General features: G+C 38.3%; 1 pseudogene; it reads right to left on the minus strand.

The window, feature by feature from the left end:
* Positions 1–445: 445 nt before the first annotated feature.
* Positions 446–835, minus strand: LOC128779972 (small ribosomal subunit protein uS8-like; annotated as a pseudogene).
* Positions 836–20,379: the final 19,544 nt, after the last annotated feature.

A 20,379-nucleotide genomic window follows, 5' to 3' on the forward strand; every position in this document is an offset into this window, starting at 1 on the left:
TTTCCTTCCTGGATTATGTCCCTTCATAAGGATCTGAAGTCACATCATCTAAGTTGTTTACTTTATTTAATTCTCCCAACAACCTCCTATTGCCATCCATATTTCTTATATGAGGAATGTGAGTTGGCTTTTCAGAGAGATCTGATAACTGGACAAGAGTTATACAATTATGAAACCATGGAGCTAGGATGAACCCAAGCAGATTGACTCCAAAGTCCTTGCTCTTAACCTTTATGCTATTAACTACATAAGATGCCTAAATTCAAATTCTCCAGTCCCATGTCCTAGTCAACATTTGCAAATGATACTTCATAGAGAGTTTGGAGGTAGAAGCTTTCTTTTGGTTACATTCTAGATGGGTAAGTGTTTTGTTGTTGTTTTTTGTTTTCTTTTTTCTTTTTTTGTTGTCCATGGAGCACTTTATTTGCACATATGTATTACATCCCTAGAAAAAGGATCCCAGGATACTTCCTCCTGTGTGTTTTCATCTTGCTTCTTCATGGTTCATGAATGCTCACTGAGGTTGTCAGTACAATCAAACCAAACTGACGAGATAGAAGCAGGTTGTTCTGCCATTTCTCCAGATCTTTTAGTTGCACATTAAATCTGGGGCTGATTATTCCATACTTGTCCAACCTGTCTGTGGGGTTCACAACAATTTTCCCAGCTCTGTGGTCATCAATAATTAAAAATTCACCAGTGTAACCATCCTTCACCATCACAGAAACCGAATGATGACTTTGGAGCACGGCCTAATAAGAACCTGGCATTTGCGTCTCTTTTCAGCATTGTTCATATTCTTGAGAGCATCAGCCAGGACATTCATGTGCACCATTACGGTGGCACAGAAAGATGGCAGAAAGAAGAGGGTGTTTTAAAACACCTTTGAGTCCACTTGTTTCCCTCAATATTGATCTTTATTGTCAACATTTACTACAACTTACATTGTAGTTGCAGTATTTATATCTTGGTGAATTGAGGATCTTGTGTTCATACCACATTTATTTTGGTGAATTGAGGTTGCTATATTAATACTACAATTTAAAAAGCAGCATTTTTCTGTTTTATAAACAAGCTTCAACGCTTCATTCCTAATCTGTCTGTCTTGTGGTTATATCTAGTAACCATCAATTAACAAAAACGTCAATAAAACAAGCTTAGCAAAGTGTGTGTGGGGGAAGCAGAGTGAAGAACATTACACCAGGAAATACTTTAATGTAGGTGGAGCCCTGCCAACTTCTATTATCATAAAAAAAAACAAAGCAAATTTATTAACGCAACAGATGTTATACTTTGGCTTTTATTTTTATTTTGTTTTCTTTTTGAGCGTGCAATTGAATTCTTTGCCCTCAGATTTTCCTTATTGTTTTCTACTACTTGCTTTATATAAAAGGAAGCTTATTTAAGTGGCAAGATATGTATGTCTTTCAATTTGTATTTATTCATTCCTCTCAAATATCTACAAAATTATTTTATCTATGGTGTTTGAGAAGTAAAACTTCCACTAAAGTAGAACCAATCTAGCACCTTACTTCCTTTGGTTAGGACAAAATTTGTTGCAGAAGAAATTATGTTTGCTTCCTGTACTGCCCTAGGAGCAACTAAATCCCTGAGAGGATTATAAATAATGGTGATTTTTATGCATGTATTTGCTGCATTAGTAGTGTCTATTACCAGAAAAATCCAAAACAAAACACAAAGAAAGCTCCAAGCAATAATGGATCTTGTCCTTGAGGAGGCAGATTGACTCTGAATAGCACACAAGATGCTGACACTAGGAACTCGGGCACACTTGGCCTATCAGGGCCTCTGTCCTCTCCCCAGACCCTCTTCATTCTCCCTCCCTTTGCGGATGCTCACAGACAGATTACCAGAATTTGGTGACTATATGAATATCTAAAGAGCAAAAGAAAAATACATACAGTATATGTATGTATGCAGCTTTGTCATGAATTTCTCTCTGTAGGAAAGAATAAAATATAGAAACATCTTTATATTGACATGCTTTAAATACACCCTTAAAACCTTCATATGCTGTAAAGTCAGATTCCATATGCCTTTCTCTCCACTGGAATATTACAAACTAGGTCTCATCTAAGAAAAAATAAGAAAAATTGGTTGTTCTGTTTTAACATTCTATTACAGAAACTTTCAATTGTTCACACAATGAAGAGAGTAATATAATAAACCCTCATATCTGTACACTTCATTAGATTTAGTAATCAATCATTTAGGTTCTATCAGTGGGATGGAAGGTAAGAAAGAAGCGTGGAAGAAAGATAGGTGAAACAAAATTATCAAAATGTTGATAACTGAAAGGGAAAGTAGTTACTTCAGTAACTACTGAACTTGGACTACTTCAGTTATTAACATTTTGATAATTTTGTTTCATCTATTTCCCCCCACATACACTTTTTTCTTACCTTCCATCCCACTGCCCAACTCTCCAATGCAGTAGCTTTAAAAACAATCCTAGACTTATTTTATCAATAAACACTTTAGTATGTATCTCTAATAGGTAAGGCTTTTTAAAAATTTTTTATTTCTTTATTTTTAGAGAGAGGAGAAGGGGAGAGAAAGAGAGGGAGAGAAATACCATTGTGTGGTTGCCTCTCCCGTGCCCTCAGCTGGGGACCTGGCCCGCAACCCAGGCATGTGCCCCGACTGGGAATCGAACCCATGACCTTTGGTTTGCAGGCCAGCACTCAATCCACTGAGCCGTACCAGACAGGGCCTTTTTTTCCACACAATCACTATGCTGTTACCACACCTCATAAAATTAACAGTAATTTCTGAATAGCTTTTACTATTCACTACACATTCAAAATTTCTCCATTGTATCAAAGGAGCATTGCTTTGGTTTCATGAGGAACTATATCAGTCCCATCAGGAAACAGCACTCTCCCATTAGGATAATTCAAGGCGGGTTTTTAAAAGCACTGGGTTGGGGGGAGGGGATTGCAGAGGATACTGCAGTTATCTTTGTTAAGCAACAGCAGAGCTTTTTGTTACTAGGTGTGAAGGAGTAAATAAGACAAGGTCAAGGTTATTGAACTTAGAATGTCTGTAGAGAAAGCCACATTGACAGGGATCCAGCCAGCCCAAGTAACCTCACAGAGAGGAAACCATGGCAATAAATCCCCAGACTGACCTTTCTTTGCCTCTCTGATTTCCTGCTAGGGCTTCCTGCTGGCCAAACACAACCAGAAGCCAGAGGGCAAAGGAACCTAAAGGCAGCGTCCATACAGGTTAACTTCCCAGGTCAGAGACAAGGGTAGAGAGAATATCTGGAGGAGAAAAGAGATCTCTGGCATAGGAGCCAAGAAGTCCTGCATATTAGATTTTGTTGTTATATTTGTTAAGGTTCTTTGGTTGTATAAAAGTCCTCATCTTCCTTTTATTTGTTTATTTTAACATGCCATTAATGGAGAAACTGAGTTTTTCATCTTATAGAATGTCCTACATTTAGGATTTGGTTGATTGCTTTCTTTTGTTTCTATTTAAGTTGTTCCTTTATCCCCTATATAATTTCTGTATAACAATGATTCACATATCTACAGATGCATTTAAATGTTATTTATGATTTCTATCCGACATCTATTTCTTATAAACTGAGAGTTTTACCTAGAGACTTGATTAGATTTAGGTTTCAATCATTTTTAGGCAAGATGACTTCCTAGGTGATGCTGAGAACACCCTATTGCATCACCCAGGCATATAATGTCTGGTTTCTACGAATTCTTCATCTAACCTTGGATACACATTAGAATCACCTGTGGAGATTTTTTAAATCCCAAACCTAGGGCCTCACCCATTATCATTTAAGTCTGAATTACTGGGGCTAGAGGGTCATGGGCATTCACATTTTTAAAAATCCCCTAAGTGATACCAATGAGCAGCCAGTTGATAACCCTAGACATAATGATTTTAGCATCCATTGATTATTAATTTTTCTAGATTTGTTATCTCATTAGAATTTTGAAAATTGGTAATTTCCTAATTCTATCACTCTTTCTGCATTTATTAGCTATGAAACAGTGCCAAACATTAGCTTGCACTCAAAAAAAAGTTATACATTGATTTGATCTGAAGTTTATGTGTAATGACTATTTTTCATCAATACCTTTTATAGAATTTCTCAATTTAAAAGATTTAAGTATTTTCAAATGGATTTAAACAGGATTTTATTTATTTTTATCAGATTGATGTTTATTTTTATAGATGATAGCTCTCTGGATCATGTCTAAAATTAAATTTTCCCTCAAAAGCATTCTCCCTCTAAAATCTCAACTATATGTGTGTTATGTATTATTCATGGTGTGTTAGATTTTTCAGTCCCACACACACTAGGACCATGTGACTTAAATACAAAATAAGGTATTCTGAAGAAAAACTTACATCAGAGAAGTAGAGAATGCACACCATCACTGAAGCTCTCATTACCCCATAGAGACATGTACCTTAGGCTGGCCGTGGCTGGGCTGAAAAGGCAGAGTTCCAAAAGAGAGATCCCATCTCCCGCCATACCCTACATATTTTAAAGAATGGGGAGTAGGAAACTATGTAGTAATAAAATGTTGATGTTTGAGGAAGTGGCCTGGTTAGAAAGGAGGACTCTCTGGAACATAGCAACTGGCATTCATTGAATTGACTCAGACCTGCTAGGTGAGCTCTCTGCTAAACCACCAAAGGTGTGAAGTACATTCCAGGTTTGTCTCTTTTCAATATCATACCTACATAAAATAAATATCATAGATACATAACAAATATATGATATTTATAAATCTATAGGATAAATCTATAAAATACATATCATAAATAATAGGATTAAACTATATAAATATGTATGATTAAACTCACTGAGCACTGAACTAGGTGCCAGTCAATTCAGTCAATGATGCTATTATTTTCCTCAGTTCACAACACTCAGAAACCCTCAGTTCTTTGATTTGTTTTTCCTCCAAGATCTACCTGGTAGTTCATGTCTTGTAATAGTCATTCATTTGATATACATTCATTTATTCATGTGTTACTTTATTTATTCAATTATTCAGAAACATTTATTTTATACGCCTTGTTGAGGCATGATATAAGCTCCAGTTATAACCAACACAGAGCACAAGAAGCTTATAATCTAAAAGATGAAGTAATATGCAAAATATGAAAGGTCCCTTCTCTATCCTTTCCTTCCATTCTCCTCTATCATAGTGCAAGGTTGAGTGTCCTCCCTATTTGGCTAGCCCTCCTGCCTTTGTTTTCTTTTCTCTCTCTCTCTCTTTTTATTGCCATTCAAGTATACTTGTCTCCATCCCCCCCCACCCCCACACCTCCCCACCCCAGCCATCCCCACCTCCCATCCTGGATCCTATTCCCCCTTTGACTTTGTCCATGTGTCCTTTATACGTGTTCCTGAAAACCCTTCCTCCCTTCCCCCCTGTAATCCCCTCCCCCTCCCCTCTGATTACTGTCAGTTTGTTCTTTATTTCAATGTCTCTGGTTATATTTTGCTTGCTTGCTTGTTTTCTTGATTAGGTTCCACTTAAAGGTGAGATCATATGGTATTTGTCCCTCACCACCTGGCTAATTTCACTTAGCATAATGCTCTCCAGTTCCATCCATGCTGTCACAAAGGGTAGGAGCTCCTTCTTTCTCTCTGCTGTGTAGTATTCCATTGTGTAAATGTACCACAGCTTTTTGATCCACTCATTTGCTGATGGGCACTTAGGTTGCTTCCAGCACTTGGCTATTGTAAATTGTGCTGCTATGAACATTGGGGTGCATAGGTTCTTTTGGAGTGGTGTTTCAGGGTTCTTACAGTATGGTCCCAGCAGTGGGATTGCTGGGTCAAAACTACCTTTGTTTTGTTTTTGAAACCATGCTGCATGCCCTTTTCAAAGTACTTTCTGCAAAATACTGCTTTTTACTATGTTCACAAAATCTAAATGGCTCCTTTTTTGCCTACTAAATGAAGTCCAAGTTTTAAAATATAGTTCAACATTCAACCCCCTTCCAGATCTGTTACCAACTTCTTAAATTTCCCCCTTTGAGCCCTTCTCCCCAGTGAGTTTTTCTGCCAAATCATCTATACCTGAAACTCATGAAGCTATCCCCACCTGTCCTATCTTCCTTTGAACTTATTGAAATTATTGACTGTGCCTCTAATTTGATCATCTAAATGTTCAATAACCCCTTTAATAACCTCTGAAAATTTCAGTTACTTTTCATATGTTGATATCTCACTTCACCATACTAGAGTATAACCTCTTTGAAGTCAGGAACTGTGTCTTATACTTCTTTGTTTTCTCAACACTTACCAGTGCTTTTGCAGACAATATGTGCTCAATAAAAAGTTATTGATGAAAAGGAAAATATTGGGAAACTTTTGGAATATGGTAGTGGTGAAAGCATTATATCAAGAATTATATGTTTTTAAGCACATTTCAACTGTTTTTCCCTCTTATCATCTAACAAGAATATGCCCGTCTTTCATCTTAAAGGTAAATAAAAGATTTCCATGTGTGCATGTGTGCCTCTCTTCATTCCTGTTTCTCTCTCTCTCTCTCTCTCTCTCTCTCTCTCTCTGTCTCTCCACAGCCAGACTTCCTAAATCAATAGCCTACACTTTCTGCCTACACTTTTTCACCTCCCACTCACTTCCTCAACCCACTGCCATCTGGCTTCTTCCACCACTATATCAAAAATCTGCTGGCGGAGGTCACCTAGCACCTCATAGATGCCAACTCAGATGGACAGTTTCCAGTTCTTTTTGCATCTCATCTCCATAGCATTTGATACTTTTTCCTCCTACCTCATTTGGGAAACTCTCCTTTACTTTGGGTTTTTAGACCACACTTTCTACCATTTTTTAGTACCTCTCTTTATTCATTTCTTCTCAAGTTCCATCATGAGTTTCTCTTCCCCCAATAATCCATCAAATGTTATTGTAGACCATGTTTCATCATTAGTTGTCTTAATTTTGGTTGTCCCAGAAGCAGACATTGAGACAAGGATTTACATGCAAATCATTTATTGGGAAAGATGATCATAGTAGGTGAATGGAAGAGTGATACAGGTAAGAGAAGGCAGACAATAATGGGCGTGATGTCAAGCCATTTGCAACTGTGGGCACCTGGAGCATAATCCTACATAGAGTACATGCCTCAGAATTATCCTGCTTGTGGCGTGGGAGAGCTAAAATATTTCTCCACCATTCCAATCATATATTAGTTGAAGGCTGTATTAATTCCCTGATACTTCTTGCCCGCTCTCAAGCAAGGAGTTGCAGGTGCAAATTAATAGTTGGAGGTCAAGCTTGTGTGTTCAGAATGTAATGGCTGAGGGATATGGATAGGGTATCAATAACATCTGCCACCTTATCTTCTCACCTTAACCATCATCCCTGGGTTACTGTCATCGATGATAATAAAATGAACAATGATAATAGCTAACATTCATATACTAATTAGGTACTTTACCTATATTAGTTCATTTAATTCTTACTACAGCCCTATGAGGTATTGTCATCATCCCCATTTTATTGAGGAAACTGAGAATTAGAGGGACTAAATTGTCCATGGTTACACTAGTAGTGACTTTAGCTAACATGTATATGCTGATGTCTCTGCGCAGTATGGAATTTCCTCAGAAAACTAAAAATGGAGCTGCCTTTTGACCAGGCAATCCCACTGCTGGGACCACACTGTAAGAACCCTGAAACACCAATCCAAAAGAACCTATGCACCCCGATGTTCATAGCAGCACAATTTGCAATAGCTAAGTGCTAGAAGCAATCTAAGTGCCCATCAGCAAATGAGTGGATCAAAAAGCTGTGGTACATTTATACAATGAAATTCTACACAGCAGAGAGAAAGAAGGACCTCCTGTCCTTTGTGACAGCATGGATGGAACTGGAGAGCATTATGCTAAGTAAGATAAGCTAGGCGGTGAGGGACAAATACCATATGATCTCACCTTTAACTGGAATATATAAATGTTTTTAATTCTTTTATTTATGCTTATGTATTAAAGGTGTAACTCTAGAAAGCAATGATATCCATATGCAAAATAATACCCTGGAATACAATAATTGGTTTTGTTCCCAAATATAAATAAATTAAAAATTGAATTAAAAAATTAAAATGAAAGATTTTTCCTGAAAGTTTGGGCCAAAAACGTGGGTGCACATTATACACTGGTGCACATTATACATGGCCAAATACAGTAATCAACAGTAACAAAAAGCAGATTAGTGCTTGCCTGGGACCCAGAGTTGAGGAAAGTTTGACTGCAAAGGGGCATGAAGGAACCTTTGGGGGTGATGGAATGTTCAATATCTTGATCATAGTGGTGGCTATATGGTTGTACAGATTTGTCAAAACTCATTAGACTATACACTTTAAATGGATACAGTTTCTTCTACATAAATTATACCTCAATAAAGATGATTCTTTTAAAAATAATATTGCTTATCACATTCTCTGCTTTATCATAATGATCTAATAACTTGATTAAAGAAAACATTTAGTCTTACTTCACTTCTTCATGGACCCCTGCTGAGTCCTAAAAACTGCTCCGTCACTTTCTAAGGTCATGTAAATTATTCTTTTAACATTGTATTCTAGAACATTTCTGAAAATCAAGCTCACCCAGCCATGCTTTAAAAATGGAAATTTTACTTAACCATCTCAGTTTTCTCTGACTTTTTATGTTGCTAGTTCCCAAAAGAAATAAACAATGATTGTCATCTCATTTATATGCTCTCTCCCTTGGTGCCCTGGGATGTAATTCTCCCAAATGAGGAGATTTAAAACTTGTTTGGGAATATTTAGTGTTCTTTCATCTTGGACTTCCTTTGTAAAGGGGCTTCTGAGTTGCAGATATTGTGGGAGAATTGAGGCTGCAATTTGAGGAGCCGTTCACCACTTATGAGCCATTATGTAGCCTCTGTCAGGATGTCTGGCTCCAAGTCTGGTGTGGGCGATGTCTGAGGAGCTTTGTGTGTGAGAGCACCACAATTTCCTGCCTGAGAGTTCAATATCGATCTGGCTCAAACCACTAAAGGATTTTTACTCTCCTTCACTTCTTTGGTGGCAGGAGACAAGGTTACTTATTCTTTTTATATTGTGCTGATTTTATAAACTCACATGCAATAAATGCATGTATAATGTATGTCTTGCTTGGCATTTTATGTTAATGTTACTGAGAATATGTATCCTCTCTGTGTCTGCAAAAACATTTTGAGCCTGGAGGACAATGGAAAGTGAGATGACAGTCTGAATTCTGAGCTGACAGCCTCTAGCTTCTATTTCATCCAGTCCTTCCTGGCCTGTTGTAGGTCAAGTTGTAGATCAGAAGACAATGCCATACATCTGTGATGCTGAGCTACAGACCAAGGAGCAAGATTTGGGAATCCTGGTGAGGTACCCTCTAGCCTCCCCTTCAGAGCACAGGGTAGCAGACAGAAAAGTAGACATGGAAAAGTGAGTAGTGGATGGAAGAGACCCTTTGTTCTTTGATAGACATGCCGTTGGAACTGTGACTTTGACCTTGATGTTTATGATTCATAATAAAAAGGGGCACTTACCAAAAACTCATTAAAACAGAATAGCCCTTCTTAAAGGGCTCTGGGGACTTCTATAAGAGAGCTTATTTATGACACTAGAATACAATAACCCTAACAATAATGCTCGTAAATCCTCAAAGCCTAAGTGTACTAAAAACAAAGGAAGATAACTGTGGCTCTTATCTAAGATTTAGAAATGTTTTCTTTCAGAGTTTGGAAAGTTAGAATCACCAAGTAGTATGAGTGTTAGAATCAACTCCAGGTTGGAAGAGATGTTTAGATTAATCTAATCTATCCTCCCACCAAATGCAACATCCTTGACAAATGATCACCACACTTCTGGATGGCTATTTAATGCACTGAAACTCAATTCTTGTAAGGCTGCTCATTTCCCTGTTGGAAGTATGCTTTCTTACCCTGAACTGAAAGTTGACCCTGGATAACTTGTATTCATTGGTCTTATCCTTTGAAGCAATACAGAAAAATCCTTTTCTTTTGAGTCTGAGACCTTTTAAATATCTGAACACAGTGATCATATTTCCCATTAGTTTCTGCTTCCTTAATCATCACTAGTTTCTGCAATCATTGCTCCTTGATACAGTTTTCAGATCCTGCCCTCGATGCATTCAAAATGACTAATTAAACTCTTAAAATTTAATCCAACCCTTAAACACAATGTTATTTGTTAGTGTGACAGACACACAGAACACACACTGTAAGGTACTTCCACTGGAGAAGCTTAACAGTGTTTAGCCTATGGCTGACTGCTAATAGCTGCTCAGGCACAATTGTTCATTACTGTTGAAGGACGTGGACTGCATCACCCAGAGACTCAGTTCTTTAGCCATGGGAAAGTTTGTCAAGACTATTCAAAATTATAAATATATTTTAAGAATGTTCCTGTCAAAGAATGTTTGTTCCTTTAAATGCGCAGAAAACCATCCCCTGACCTGTTATGTAGAATAAGATTACTTTAATAGAAATGTAAAAATATAAGCTACTTAGAAATGGTGGAATTATATCTAAGTAGTCTAAGTAAGGCTTCACGTGTATTTGAGTTCAGAATATGTCACTGAGGATCAAAGCCATTGGAGGCATTTCAAAGCTCATGTGAATTTTGTGGTTTCCATGGACAATGTTCCTCTGTCAATTGATTCATTGTCATTCTCAAAAATTGCATGGAAGCTGATGAAAAATGTTTGTCCCCTTAAGTTGGGCACTACATTATATCATAATATTTGTTAGAAACAGTTTTGTTAGAAATTAAGGAAATCTTATTTGCTAGAAAGTTCTGGACTTTAGAGTATCTGAAACTACTATATAAGCACCATTATATTCATCATCTTCAGCCAAACATGTTCTGCATGGAATCAAAACACACTGAGACCAGACATTGTAGAGTAGATGCTGTTGTCATTTCATTATGTCTTCATTACTTAATTGACTTCACATTACATGATAATGTAGCTTAAGGATGAATTACTTTGCTTTATCTAACTTTTGTCTTGTTTATGGGCTGCTGATAATTTTGTTTTCCTCTTTGAAATCATGAGAGTGTGCTTGCTGGGATTAGTAAAGTAGAGGAATGGAGGAAAGGTTGCTCTGAAAACATGATTTCATGTAATCCTTGAAAAGCCCTCTCCTGTAGGCAAAAGAAATGTACTCCTGAGAGAACAGAAACAAACTGATCTATTCAAGGACACAGTTAATAACAAGTAAAGATGAGATTCAAATACAGATGTTCCAGAATCTAAAGCCTTATTTCTAGATACTATGCATTATACTGTTCTGCATGTTTCCCAAAAGTTATAGAGAATGAATCCAAGGCATCTCTTGACACTCCAAATTTGTAGACATAAAGACAGACATTGTCTTAGCTTTTTCACCAGATATTGATAGCTGCCTACCAATTTTCCGTACTTTTCTACTGCTAGGAGCCTGTTATTGTTCAGGTCTGCAATATGTCCTATTAAAAATACCTCACCAGACTCCCTTACAGGTAATGTACATGTGACCCAGTTTTGTCCAGTGGAATGTAAGCAGATGTCAACTGGATGAGGCTTCCCCAAGAGCTGTTGTTCTCCTGATAGAAAGGTGGAAACCAGAGAAGGACTAACTCAGTGCCTTTCCCTTCACTCTTCCTTTCCGGATTGTACACATGGCATCTGGAGGTGGAGCAGCCATCTTGCAACTTTCCAAATGACAGCCACAGCCCAAGGATGTCACAATGCAAACATGGAAGAAACCTGTGTCCCTGGTGGTATCTTGTACCCATACATCAAGAATTTTTATTTCTCTTACATTATAAGAATTCTTACTATTACATACAGTCAAATGTAGTCTTAACTGACACACTATTTTCTCCTTACTTCTTTTCAATTAGTCTACAAGCTCCAGACTATGGTTAAAAGGAGTGAATTTGAAGCCTGAGTTTCAGAATTTACATCAGAATTGTTCATAGGATACTGTAAATGAAGATGCTTGCCTAGTTCCTGTGCTTTTCCTCTACCCCCTCAACCCAAAATCTAAAGGTAAAATAGGATGAGGGGTGAAGAGAGAGGTGGGTTCTTGTACTCTTAATTATCAAGAAATGATGGTGTTTTCAGAGCCTGCAGCAGAATGCCCTAATGTGTTATATTCTATTAGTACTGACTTTGGGGATAAAAGGGTATGTAGTATGAATTGCTTCAAAATCTTTTTCCTATGGTGCTACGCCCAGATACCGTGATACATTTTTTCCAGGTGGAACTATTTAAGTCAAATTTATTTTAGTGTCCCTCAATTCTACAAAGAATAAGCATGTTCTATTTTAAACTACAGGGGAATCATCACATTAAACTGAATGTAGAATATGTAGAATAAATCCACAAAAGTAGATCAGAATAAAGCCTCCTGAGTGACTCTTATCCAGTGTGACCCTCCTGTGACAGGGAATATTTGTTCAGCATATTTATATACCCAGAAGGGATATTTACATGCCTTATAAAGAAAATGCTATAAGAGATGAGTAATAGTTAAAGTAACATCTGAAAATAGAGTTATTCATTGTGGCCTTTTAAAATATTCCCTTGCTTTAGGACTAAAAATGAGCAAATGAAACAGAAGCATGGCTTCTTTGAAAAATAAAATAGAAATGCTGTATCATCCTCCATCTCTCTTATATCATAATGATAAAGGATGTTAATGAAATTGTTTGAGAGAAGATGAAGGAGAAAAGGAAATTCCAGAGAGTGGGCCTGTTTGTTTGTTTGTTTGTTTGTTTATTAGATGTACTTTAGAAGATAACTGGGAGTAATGAACAATTCAGTGGCATAACGTTGGGCTCACCCACATGGGCATAATGTGGTAAATGAACTCACCCATGAGTTAGAACGTCAAGGATGGAAGACAGAAAATAGAGATGGTGAAGCTAGCACACCAGACATATTATCCCATCCACATTTCTATCCAGTAGGGAATGCATTTATACCACACCAATCAGGAAATTTCTGTTTTCCCAAACAAGAAATAAAGTAAAAGACCTCTCTCTTCTCTGCCATTTGAGCAGAGCATGTACAAAATACACAGGGGCAGGAAACTGAGTGAGCGGGCCTAGGGTACTCAGTCCCCTCTCTTGCCTTTCATTACTTCCTGTCATCATTTCAACTTGCTCAACTCTCACCCACCTTTAAACTAATTAACAGACCCCTTCCCATGACTTCACATCCATTCCCTGCTTCCCCCTTGTTTCTTTTCTCCCCTTAGCCATGAAACAATTTTTCACTTATTATAAAAGTAAATACAGAAAAGGGGAAATCCTGGCATTTGTGACAACATGGATGGACCTTGAGGACATTATATTAAGTAAAATAACCCAGACAGAGATAGATACTGCACAGTACCTTATATGTGGAATATTAAGAAAAGTCAAACTCATAGAAACAGAGAGTAGAAACATAGTTGCCAGGGACTGGTGGAGGGGGGGGAATAGGGAGAGGTTGGTAAAAGGCACAGCTGTAAGGTGAGTAAGGTCTGAAGATCTAATGTACAGCATGGTGACCACAGTTGACAACAATGTACTGTATAATTGAAATTCACTGAGAACAGAACTTCAATGTTCCACTAAAAGGGAAAAAAGATAAATATGTGAAGTGATCAATCTGATAATTAACTAGATATACATAGACAATGTATACACATATCGAATTACCACAATGTACACTTTTGATATATTATAATTTTGGTCAATTATACCTAATAAAGCAGAAAAAATTTTTAAAGAAAAATGTTTAAAAATAAACTGTACCGCCAGGGGAAACTAGCTAAAGAGCACAACAGAATTCCCTACTTACAATGCACGTAAATCTATACTCATCTCAAAATGACAAGTTTATCTTTAGAAGAGATAGTTTGGGAAAGAGGAATCTCATTTGCACATTTGTGGGATAAACTGATTTCCTGGCAGCTAACAGAGCGGTCATTCTGTGCATCTGGCATGAGTGAGGGCTTCAAAGAAAACAGTTTCATTTGTCTGTGCATTCTCCATAACATTTTGAGGGCTCATCTGAGGAGCACCCGGGCTGGGCTCTCTGGGTCTGCCCATGGCCTTCCCCCAGAACCTACATCAAAGGTTGGCCCATTCTCCATCGTTGTCTACAACAGAATCTCTTACCCAGCATGGAAGAGGAGGCTAGGGATTATTTTGGAATTGGGAGTAAGACTTGGATTGCCGCCAGACTCCACCATCCACTCATCAAAAGACTTGGCTTTATTTCCCCGCCTCTAAAAGAAGTATTGTATTGTTGTAAGAGTTGAATGGTAACATAACTGGTGAAGTACCTTACAGGTGCTATGTGCTACTTCTGCTGTTGTTATGTCCATTCAGTGTAAGAGATAAAAACACACATGACCAACCTCTACTTGTTCTTCCCACAGGGAAGTTGTAAAATTAACGTAGCTCCTACCTCTTTAATGCAGGCCCCATAATGAGATCTATATTATTGATTACAAAGAGCTTTCAGTATCTGTTTTAAACCCCAGCTGAAGAGGATCTTACCTTTACTTTTTTTTTTTTCCTGAAACACCATGCATTATTTTTTTTAAAGGAAGCAAAAAAGCCTGCTTCTTCATGCCTCAAGACCTTTTACCCTGAAGCAAAAGTTAGCATCAGAGGCACCAGCTGGGCTCTGGGCTGTGCTGGCAGAGCTGACGAAATGTCAATGCCCATCATTTCTTCTGGAAGCTACTGAGAGCTGACTAAGCACATAGCTCAGACTTTTCCAGAAACAGTTCTCCTCTACTGCTTCATTGATCCTTGCCAGGTACCTCATTTTTGATCCTTTAGCTTGACAAGGCCAATTTTCTGTTGAGTTACAGTGATCTGTGGTGTTAAATTAGTCAGCTGGAAATACTCCTAGTCCCACTCCCATCGCCTCCCCATTTTGATTTGCTGGCTCTGAATCAGGTCTCGAAAACAAAGAATTGTCTGTGTTGTATAGATAACACTTCTTTAATTCCTGGTACCTCAAGATTAAATTAGCTATTTGATGACTTTATATTCTGAGAACACTGGTTTTTAAAAAAAAAAAAACAAAACAAAACAAAAACCAGCTAACCTTTTTATCATGCTGAGAGCAATTTGAAAGCTCTGTGTGAATCTTTGCCAGGCCTAAGTATTGATCTTTGTGGCAAGCACAGGGGGTAGAGAAAGAAATGTAGCAGACAAAGCAAACAAATAAGAATTAGGAGCTTAGAGAACACCACTGGGTTCCTCTATGTAAGGAGCAAAATGAGCCATGGGAGAGATACAGGAGCAACTTGGGCCTAGATAATTTTCTCAAGAGCAGCCCTAATGATTGATTCTCAGTGACCACCAGGGAAGGAATCTTATAAACACCAGAAAAAAATTTCAGCCTGCCAGCATCAGTTGACAGTAATCTACACACTGAACCGAGCCTTTTGTCTTCAAAGGTTGATTTACCTTAGAGTAAACAGCTTATTTGATACTTATGATTTGCATTGAATTATTGAGGCATCTTAATAATAACTACCCCAGTAAGAGTTAACAATAATATTAGTCTAGGACAAGGCAAACAATGACCCACCACCTGTTTTTGTACAATGCCATGAGCTCAAAATGGTTTTACACTTTCAAATGGTTGGGGAAAAAATCCAAAGAAGAATAATATATTTTCTGACATGTGAAAATTGTATGAAATTTAAATCATAGTTTCCATAAAGTTTTATTGGGACACAGCCATGTTTGTTCATTGAGATATTATCTGTGGCTACTTTCACACTACAAAAGCAGAGTTGAGTAGTTGTATCAGAGATCATATGACCCACAAAGTCTAAAATATTTACTATCTGGCCCTTTACAGAAAAAAATTTCTTACCCTTGCTCCCTCCCATCACAGAATGTTCTGCAATGATAAAAGTGATCTGTAACCTGTATCATCCAATCTGCTACCACTAGTCGTGTGTGGGCTATTTAAGTTTAAACTAGTTAAAATTAAATAAAATTTAAAATTTATCTCCTCAGTTGCTCTAGCCACATTTCAAGTGTTCAGTGGCAACATGTGGCTAGTGACTAATGCATCAGACAGCACAAGTCTGGAAAAATAAATAACCTCTATCAAGGAACTCCATTATTCTATGGAATATACAGGGTTGGGGGAGTGTGTTTACAGTCGTTCATAATAAATAATACAATAATAAATAATAATACAGGAATAAACTGTTTTGTGTACTCACAACTGTAAACCTACTTTTGGCCACCCTATATATACCTCTGTCACTGCTCATTAACTTATTAAGGGTTATTTCTCTGCTTAATTTTACAATCAGAAGAGAATACATTTCTTAGCTTCGGTACCTTTATAAGCACACCTTGAGACAAGGATTTGGGTGTGAGTGGTTTATTTGGAAGCTGATCCCAGGAAGCATCAGCAGGGAAGTGAGGAAGCAAGATAGAGGAGAGAAAGCCAATTAATAGTGTGCTAGAAAGCCAGTCACCACTCTAGGCAAGTGGAGCTCAGTCCCACTGGGAAACTCTTACAGACCATGTGGAACATACCTCAGAGTTATTCCGCCTGAGGGTTAAGGAAATTGTGATACTTCTCAACCACCTGCCAGTAAGTTGTTGACTGAGGGATACTTTGGGGGACATGAACTCTTTGGCACTTTGCAGCCATAAAACATGCCCTCAGGCAAAGTGTCACAGGAGTTGTTAAGCAGGCAATAGAAAATAGCAGTAATGCCAAGGAGATATGGTCAGGGCACTGACAGCATCTACTACAATAAGGCATGAAGGGGCGTAACACAGGAAACTCAAATTATGGCTCTGCTCCTCTGTAATAGCATTGGTAGAAGGCTAGTGATAGCTGTCAGAGAGAGTCAGTGGCTAAAATTGAGGCTTAGGCATTTCTATAAATGACTAGTGTCCTTTACATGAAATGTGCCTGAGGTAGCACAGCTTGACCATGTTCTTTGAGCTCATTAAACCAGCATTGCTGCCACGTGTCATGCTGTGGCCACATGGTAATATCTCCACTGGCTAGCCCATGTTCTGGCTTTGACAACTGAACATTGGCTGACAACTGAGCATTGTTTTAGGATCATGCCAGAGGCCAGCCAGTATTGAATGTACAGTATTAGATGACTAACCCAAGAGGGCTAGGCAGAAATTGGAAACTGAGAAATTACACTTAAAAAGTGGTCAAGAAACCAAGAAAACTGATGAGGGTGGATAGACTAATCTAGGTGATCTGGGAGAAGTTCCAAAGGCGCTGCAGATGCCTTGGGTAGTTTCTGGTGCAGTTCTTATGGGCTGGCTTTGATATGCTGGCACCCTGAAGCAGGATACATAAATGAGTCTGAAAATATGACAGTTCAGAACAGCAGAACCAAGCTTGTAACTGATGGTGTGAAACAGAGAAATAAATGTACTATATACCAAAACGTCTCTGGGAATTCAATATCTCAATCCTAAATATCTCAGGCCTAATTTTGGAGATTAGTTAAGATCATATGTTTCTAATTATGTATGGTTTCTTTTTATCCTTTAAAAATATATGTTTTTTACTAAATGTAGGCTGTTTCAATTGGGAATAATCTGTTTTTTCTTAACTTAAGGGGTTACTACCCTTTATTCCTGCATCTGTGTAATCAGGAGAAATGAGTTCACCTTTTGTCTTCTTTTTTCTGGCATGTTTCTGTGCTCCAAAGAACTCTACCTATTCTCCAGGCACTTAGGCTTTGGGCCTAGCCTGTGTCTGAAGTTCCTTCCTTCTGGAGAATCATACGTTTTAAAAATGTCATCACAGTAGAAAAGTAGAAAAAAACATCTAAACCAGTCTTCAAGTATATGAGAATAACTTCAACAGCCGTACAAAAGTTTCTTCTATTATATTGACTTCTTTACTGGTTAAGGTAAAGTCAGTTGTTATAATACATAACCCCGTAATCTTGGTGGTTTAACAAAACATAAGTTTATTTCTTCATCATAGAATAGTACAGTTGGTACAGAAAGTTGCAGTTGGAGGCTCTCTTCTCTCAGTCAATCAGGACCTCAGGCAGAAAAAGGCTCTAAAATCTTCAAAGCATGGCTTCCAAGATTACTCTGAGCATCAATTCAATCAGCAGATGGTGGGGAAGGGTGAAATAGTGGGAGAGAGAAAGAGATTAAAAGAGATTGCTTACACAAGAGGTTTTAAAATGCCCAGGCCTGGAAGTGGCACATGTGGCTTTTCTACCCATATTGCATTGTCCAGAACTCAGTTATATGGAATTACTCAATTGCAGAGGAAGCTGGGAAATGTAGTCTCAAAAGGTGCCAGAAGGAAGAGAAAAGGATTTGTTGAACACCTAGTCAATTGCTGTACAAATGCTATTTGAGATCTATCTCTTCATCTTCCCCACTGACCTTTGTCTACCACAATTGGGGTATGGAGACACCCTTATGATACTCCTGGCTCAGGCAATGTGTTCCTAGTAGATCTCTTTAAGACCCAAGTTATAATCTCTATGACTTTTTGCTTACTTGTTGAATTCTGCTAGTCTCTCTGGTTCCTGAGAAGAGCCTGAGGACAGGCCAATTGTGAAGAGCAGAAGGCAAGAGCTGTGTATTCTAATCGTGGTACTGCTACCAGAGACATCACTGAATCCTTAGCATTGTACCCAAAAGATTCTTGTGGGCACAAGACCTGAAACTTGTAGTAATGTGCACTTCCTGCTCCCAAAGTCCTTGAAAGGACCAGAGGTTTTGTCTGAAATGGCCCACTCCATTGAGAATGCACCTGCTCTTCCAGGGATGGGAAGAAGTTCTTCAGAGGGCACAAACAGCAACTTCTTTTTCCATCTCCTATGATACAGAGTAGGAGTGCTGTAAATGCCAAGCAGTATGGATTTTTAGAATGATGAGTCATTACTTCTGTTTTTTTCAAGGCAGTTATTCATGTAGTCTGAATCTCCTCCAGATGAGCCAGTAAGTCTGTTATATAGACAAAGAGAATGGCTGAGATCCCCCAAAGCCAAGAGATTGATTTAGGTCAATTCTAAAGCTGGGACAAATGAGTTTTAGAAATAGTGCATCTGTTTTGAGAAAAGAATTGAAATTCAGAACTCAAGGGCTGAAACTGCTTACCAGTGTAACCCTTGGCTTTGAGGATTCTCTGATACCAAAGGCCTAGGATATTTTTGTGGGAGAAGGAGCCTAGCTTGTGCTTCACTTTGTTCAGGCAGGTACTCAAGTTCTAGAAAATGCCTTCTCAGCTCAAAGCTACAGAGAGAGTGTTAATTAACAGACAACAATATCATAAACATTAAGTCTGCAAGTTATCTAAGGAAGCAGATCGCCTCACCCCTAGTCTTATAAATACCCCCACTTCCTACAGTTTCCTCCTTTGTAGTGCACCCCTTCACCCCCACTCCTACTCCCACCCTTGTTTTCTGCCTACAGTCCTCCTCTGCATTGAACTATCATCTTTTGGCTCCAAAGTTATGATTTGAAGCTTAAGCAGTTTCCTCAGCTTCTTTAAGCACCTAGAAAATAGCTGCTTATTGCCCTTTGCACACCCTGAATCCTGGTGGGGAGAAAGAGCCTCTGTTGCTTTTAAAAACTGGGATTTCTTCCATTTTTCAACTTTACTTGTTAAAGATGGATGATAAACCATGACTTGCTGCTGGAAGAAAAGAACAAAACTTCCCCACCCTAACCTCTCCTGAGGTAGGCCTTTTCCCTACATTATTCACAGGTACTGCCAAGTGAACCACAAACAATATAGCTATCACTGCCTTGCATGGATCAGTGAAACCAGGAACCTGACCTATTTCATGAAGAACTGCTGTGCTCACTTGGGTGTTAGGAAAGTCCAGGATACTTTATATTTGTTTGTGCTACTACATGCCACATGGCACAATCCTGCATTCTGCTTCCTGTGTGTGCTATAGGAGACACCGTTCTGTTCAGATAGTTTGGATCACTAATATCTGCTTTTCAGTGATCAAGGAAAAAAATGTGTTACAACTAAGGGATTGTAGAAAGTGTCAACTTTAAATCTTCAGCATCATCTTTTGAAGACTTCAGAAACATTACATATTCCATTTTGCAGGAATGAATTAATTCAGAAAATGAGTTCAGGAAAGACAAAACAATTACACAGATGTTGAAATTCCAGTTACGCATTACACACTTTGCCAAATGGGCTTACGGATTTAAGCTTTAACCCCAAGTGTGGCATGACACAACCAGTGAAGCACACGTAGTGCAGAAGGGGGTGAGAGAAGGTAACATCCTAATGTCATGTCATCAAGTACTTGCCCACCCTCCAGTTCAGTGA

Source organism: Desmodus rotundus, chromosome X (assembly GCF_022682495.2).
Source record: "Desmodus rotundus isolate HL8 chromosome X, HLdesRot8A.1, whole genome shotgun sequence".
Classification (NCBI taxonomy): domain Eukaryota; kingdom Metazoa; phylum Chordata; class Mammalia; order Chiroptera; family Phyllostomidae; genus Desmodus; species Desmodus rotundus.